Source organism: Palaemon carinicauda, chromosome 34 (assembly GCF_036898095.1).
Source record: "Palaemon carinicauda isolate YSFRI2023 chromosome 34, ASM3689809v2, whole genome shotgun sequence".
NCBI classification, from domain to species: Eukaryota; Metazoa; Arthropoda; class Malacostraca; order Decapoda; family Palaemonidae; genus Palaemon; species Palaemon carinicauda.
In genome coordinates this window covers 28,340,388-28,347,595 of record NC_090758.1, presented here as the reverse complement: position 1 = coordinate 28,347,595, position 7,208 = coordinate 28,340,388, and positions in this window count along the sequence as shown.

Here is a 7,208-nt window from a genome sequence, read left to right as displayed (position 1 = left end):
GCCCAAGACATTCATTACCGCCCTAACCTAGCTAAAAATGTAAACAAACAACCTCAAATATACCGACAGTCTTTCCCACTACAAACAATCATTCGCTAACTACCCTTGTTCTTCGGCGCGCACCGCGGACACACAAACACGCACACACAGACGCACACTCTCTCTCTCTCTCTCTCTCTCTCTCTCTCTCTCTCTCCCTCTCTCTCTCTCTCTCTCTCTCTCTCTCTCTCTCTCTCTCGCGATCTAGCAAAAGTAAAGAAAATGAAATTCTCTCTCTCTCTCTCTCTCTCTCTCTCTCTCTCTCTCTCTCTCTCTCTCTCTCTCTCTCTCTCTCTCTCTCTCTATTTGACAAAACTAAAACAAATAAAATAACCCAATTTAACAAAACTAAAACAAACTCTCTCTCTCTCTCTCTCTCTCTCTCTCTCTCTCTCTCTCTCTCTCTCTCTCTCTCTCTCTCCCCCCTTACTTTGCCAAATCCTCACACAACACTTACCTATTTCCTCATTACGCAGTCGCAATCAGGAACAGGGCCTCGGCTTCGAGTAACTGGGCCTTCATACACAATCTCATTCGCTTCTTCCTTAGCACCATCATTCGCTACATTAACACTATCCCTATCTTCTAATATATCATGTACTATCCCATCTACCTCACTATCATCTGGCCCTAAAATCTCACTTATTTCTGTCAACAATTCATCCATTTCATTAAAACCATTTTTTACTTCAATAAAAGATTCATTCATACTACTTATCATTCTCCTATCTCTCACTCTTGCATTATTCTTTCTTTCTTTTACATCATCTAACGAAAAGCCACCCACACGATAGGTATTATTCGTACTCAGCCATGATTCATCTGTATTAACACATTTATCTTCCACGCTCACTTGTACATTTACAACCTTGTCATACTTTTTTCTATTCTCACTTTTACTTATAAAATTTTCCCTTTTTTCATCCTTACTTAAAACTTTCAAACGCCTCTTTTTCCTATATTCAACTAACACTAATTTTTTATCTTCCAGCCCTAACTTCTCATGCATACTAGATTCATACTTGCTCATTTCCAACCAATTATTCATCCCATTCTCACAAACATTGATCCTATTCCGTCCACACACACAGGAGGACTCACCCAGCTGAACCCTCTTACACTCTAGTTTCCCGAACATCCTGGCTGACTTAATCCCTTCCTCCTACATACTCTAGCTACATGCCCATCTCCACCACATTCAGTACACTTACCCCGCGGCTCCTTGCACATTCTAGCATAATGACCATCCTTACCACAATTACCACAAATCACATTCATACGATTACTCCTACATCCACTTGCTACGTGCCCAGTCATACCACACCGATAACACTTAATCACTTTCTCTTTCTTACAGTCGCTAATACGATGCCCTGTCTCTCCACACCCGAACCATGCTCCTAATGCCCATCTACACTCGTTTTTTTATGTCCTACCTTCCCATACCTATAACACCTCTCTTCACGGATACCACTACCTAACCTAACTTGCTGTGTATTAATACTTCTATCTCTCCAAACTTGATTTCCCTGTCTAAACAAGTCATTTCTGGCATGGGTATTCCTACATTACTCACCCTAACAGTTCTATCTACTACACTATCAGCTACCCTCATTGGCCCTCTCATAACAGCATCTCTAAAACTACCAAATTCTGGCACACTTTCCTCCATTCAAGTTCTTACACTCACAGATTTACTTTCTTTCATACATCTATCCAACTCGTAATCCTCAACTATCTCTAAAATATCATCCTAAGTCTATCTCTCTCTAGTCCACCTCATTTTCTCCTTCCGTTTCAAATTAATAAACTCACAAACACTCTCTGGTACTGTACCCAAAAATTTCTTCATTAGTTCCTTATTTTCATTTATTCCTTCATCCCCATACTTCTTTTTAGCCAATGTTTCTAACCGACATACATACATCGAGATTGCTTCACCCACCTTCATTCGTGCTTCATCAAAATCATTTTTTCGCTTATACCTAACACTACCTTTCATGCGCTTTACCTGTTCAATTATCCTCTTCTTTACACTTTCATACTCAACCTCTCCTACACTCATTATCACCCCATACATCGTCAACAAATATCCTGACAAAAATTCTCCCAACTCTCTAGCCCAAACTCTCTTACTATCCCCATACTTAGCCTGACAAAACTTTTCATATTCCCTAAAGAAGTCATATACATACCTACTGCTATGTTCATTAAAACTTCCACACCTAGGTACCTCTCTCATAAACACTGTCTTCCAAACTTCCTCTACTTCATTCTCACTACTATCCTCACTGTCTACTCCCTTTGTGTTGCCTTCTTCTTCATTTGAATACAATGAATCTAATTCTACACTCAAAGTCCTATCTTTAACTATTCCCTTCTTACCCTTTTTCTTACTAACCACCTTCACCAATTCATGATCATCCTCACTCACACCCTGACCTTTCTTCTTTTCTTTCTTCACATTATCTTTACCTTTCTTCTCAGTCTTCCTATCACCCTTCGTTCCAATCTTACTAAGTCTAGGCCCTTTACTTTCAATATCACTATCACTACCTTCCCCATTATCACTTACCCTATCCTCTTCCACCATCAACCTGTTACCAGAAGCAGAAGCCACTCCTCCGACTGCACCTTCACCCATGACAGTTTTCATCATCCCCATTACTTGCCCTACCATTGCTTCCATTCTTTTCTCATTTTCTCGCATCCTCATCTCAACACCCTCTTCCACTCTCTCTACAGTTCCCTGAAGTTCCCTAAGTTTCCTTTGCGTCTCCTCATTCTCATTACTTAACCTCACATTCTCCAACAACAACCTCTCCTCTCGCTCATTAGACAACCGCAATTCCTCCTTTAACATATACAACTGTTCCTCCATTTCCTCCATTTCAAAACCATTAATATTTTAAGTAATTCCTAAACCTATTTACCCTTGTCCAACAGTCCAGTTTAAATCCCACCTTCGACAGTCCCTGTTCGGGCACCAAATTTATGTGGAGGGATGTAAACAATAACAACCCCTACGCCTTTGATCATTCTAACTCCCAAAATATCCCACAACACAAACTTTCCCCTTACTTTACTTCAAACTGGACTATTGCACGAAGGGAAAAACAAACAAAACATAACCTTAATATTATATTTACCGCAACCAAAAATACAAAAATTACACATTAAATTCAACAGACAAAAGTAACAATACACAAAATTTGCTGTATATATATCGGTGCGTGAGGGTACCGAGAACCCACCAACAATCAAAAAAAATAATATCCTTTACATATACCCAACACTGTCAGTCCAAGCACAGTACCGAAAAACACTTACCCACTAAAACACCAATCACATTTTGTAACCCAGCAAAATAATCAACACTTAACACTAAAACATACGAGAAACCTCTTAGATATTTAATATACGTGTGTGGCCACCGTCGTCCATAGACTCCACACACTGGCAACTCAGTCCTTATCGCCAATTGCCACAAATCCCTGGCAAGCAATCACTGCAGTCAATTCGACTGTCCAATCACATTAAAGGTGGTCATCATCATCATCATATCATCAAGGAACAATATTTTCAGCCGGGTCGTCAACGATTAAAACTCTTTCTATATTTCAGCAGTCTAAATATAAATATCCGCCGTCTTCTCCTAAGTTCATAGTACGGTCCAGGTCGTCATCATAAAGTTATTCATACATACAAGGCTAGGCAGGCCAGCAACACCTTCAAGGCCTAAATTTAACTCCAAAGAATGTTAAGGAGTCCAAAGGAGGAATTACGGCCTGCAATAAAAAAGAAAAAACGCTTACGAAAACTCCTAACTAACTAAACTATCGCACTATAATCAAAGATAAATAATAAACTTTATATCATTCATGACCGCGCCTAACAAAAATAAATAAAACAGTACTTACTCTGATATAAAGAAAAATCACTTCAAAGCCGGCTGTCAATGAACAAAAAACCATAACCGACTCCTGCTACAGTCAAATATCCAATGCTTTCGCCCAAGATATTCATTACTGCCCTAACCTAGCTAAAAATGTAAACAAACAACCTCAAATATACCGACAGTCTTTCCCACTACAAATAATCATTCGCTAACTACCCTTGTTCTTCGGCGCGCACCGCGGACAAACAAACACGCACACACAGACGCACACTCTCTCTCTCTCTCTCTCTCTCTCTCTCTCTCTCTCTCTCTCTCTCTCGCGATCTAGCAAAACTAAAGCAGATGAAATTCTTTCTCTCTCTCTCTCTCTCTCTCTCTCTCTCTCTCTCTCTCTCTCTCTCTCTATTTGACAGAACTAAAACAAATGAAATAACTCGATTTAACAAAACTAAAACAAACTCTCTCTCTCTCTCTCTCTCTCTCTCTCTCTCTCTCTCTCTCTCTCTCTCTCTCTCTCTCGATTTGGCAAAACGAAAATAAAATAAATTAAAATTAATCCTCCACAATATATATATATATTTATATATATATATATATATATATATATATATATATATATATATATATATATATATATATATATATATATATATATATATATATATATATATACGAAACAGCAAATGCAGAGGTTTTTAGTAAACTACAGCACAAATGTTTTTTTTCATTGGCCAACAGTGGATATTGACAGGATCGGCTCTAGACTGATAGACCATCGCAAACTAGACCATTATGGGTTGCCCTAAAATAAATCACAAGTAATTCTTTTACATATTACTGATGTTAAATTAGATATCTTGAAGCCTAGTTGGCTTTAAAGGATTTATCCATATCTAATGGTGTATATAGTCTCTAGATCATAATAAGGGCAAAAAAGAGATATTCTGCCAATGCTAGGAGCAAGTAGGAAAACTTATCACCACATGGTACGATATTCAGGAAAATCCTGTTATGAGTCGGTCTATACCTTACTTGTTTAGGATTGCATCTGCTTTATATGACGCCCATTAATGGAGACTCCTTATGTTATTCTCCGATAAAAGGATATAGACATCTTTTAATATGTTTTGATCGGCATTTATCAAAGAAGAAGAAAAAAATTTGAATATCTACATCCAAGATATTGTTCAGATTAATAATCTTTCTTGTCAGAGGAAAAAAAAAACTTAATTCTCAATAAGTCTAGTGAACTGTCTGAAATAAGTATATCTCTATCAATCTATTGTGTTATCTTAAATAAGTATATTTCTATCTATCTATCGAGCTATCTGAAATAAGTATATCTCTATCTATCTATCTAACGATCTGGAATAATTGAGTATTGAACAGCTCTTGTTACCAAAAAATCTTTTAACGAGTGATAATATGACTTTTAAACCATTTTAAGATCGTGATGCCTCTCTCTCTGTCTCTGTCTCTGTCTCTGTCTCTCTCTCTCTCTCTCTCTCTCTCTCTCTCTCTCTCTCTCTCTCTCTCTCTCTCTACTAAAAGCTTTATCAGTCGAGGTACCTATAACTGATCAAAACAACCTAAAATGAGGATCTAAAAACTTATGAAACCGATGTTATCTTTCCCCTTATAAATCAATTTAGATATATTTCTAAGTACATATATATGCCACAGTAAAGCAAGAAATTTCTTGAATATAGGTTTTTCATCACCAATTACCCGTCTAAAACATCTCCGGTAGGTTATATTGATATTTATTAAAAAAGCCTAACGTCTACAAATAATATTAATAACTGAAAATATTTATAATAAAGACAATACATTTGTTATATGATGTTCATGGGTTACTGTGAGTGATCAAATAAAAGTCTCCCGCCATCATCGATCAGTATTGGCCAGCATAGTGATGAAATATGGCCAAACCCCGGACATGAATTAAGACATGACAGAGCCCTTTGTCATACAGGGGAGTTGAGGTGGCAAATATTTTGTGGTTTTTTTATATATATCTCTGATAAACTTGATATACCCTTATAAATATAAAATATATATATATATATATATATATATATATATATATATATATATATATATATATATATATATATATATATATATATATATATATATATATATGATTGTAAGTAGGTCAAGGACTATGGGTCCTCAACATCTGGATCTCAGTATTGATAATGTTTCTTTCAATTTGTATGGCAATTTTAAAATTTTATGTGTGATTTTCGACAGCAAATTTACTTTTCAGAAACACATTGGGTCTGTGCCTTCTTCAATTGCACGAAAAATTGGCTTATTGAGAAAGTCTCACAAGATTTTCGGTGATCAATCTATTCAGAAGAAGTATTTTAATTCTTTCATTCTCCCTTGTTTTGAGTATTATTCTCCTGTCTGGTGTTCAGCTGCTGATTCTCATCTTAATTTGTTGAACAGAAACTTACGGTCTATTGAATTTATTATTCATGATCCAGATTTTAATCTTTGTCACCGTCGTTCAATTAGTTCATTATGCATGTTGCATAAGATTTTTCATAACTCTGACCATCCTTTACATTCAGATCTCCCTGGACAATTCTATCCTGTTCGTATTACTGGGCAGGCAGTTAATTCTAATAGCCAGGCCTTTTCCATCATGAGGCTCAATAATACACATAATTCTAGAAGTTTTATTCCAGCTGTTACCAAGTTGTGGAATGATCTTCCTAATCGGGTCGTTGAATCAGTAGAACTTCAAAAGTTCAAAGTTGGAGCAAATGTTTTTATGTTGACCAGGCTGACATGAGTCTTTTTATAGTTTATATATGACATATCTGTTTTTGACGTTGTTAATAGTTTATATATGACATATCTATTTTGACGTGGTTACTGTTTTTAGAATTATTTATTGTTAGTTTGTTCCCATCATTTATTTATTTCCCTATTTTCTTTCCTCACTGTGCTATTTTTCCCTGTTGGAGCCCTTGGGCTTATAGCATCTTGCTTTTCCAACTATTGTTGTAGCTTGGCCAATAATAATAATAATAATAATAATAATAATAATAATAATAATAATAATAGTAATAATATAGCAAATTGGGGCTGCAGTCTATTTCTTCGAGAGTAGCCCAATTTCAGGCAATTAGCGGCACCTTTTTATAAACCATGGTAAGCGGTTCCAAAGTACCCTAAATGGGTGAGTAAACAACGGGTTTGGTAGCACTGATTACCGCTGAAATAGCCAGAAGATGAATGGTCCCTGTTATTGCAG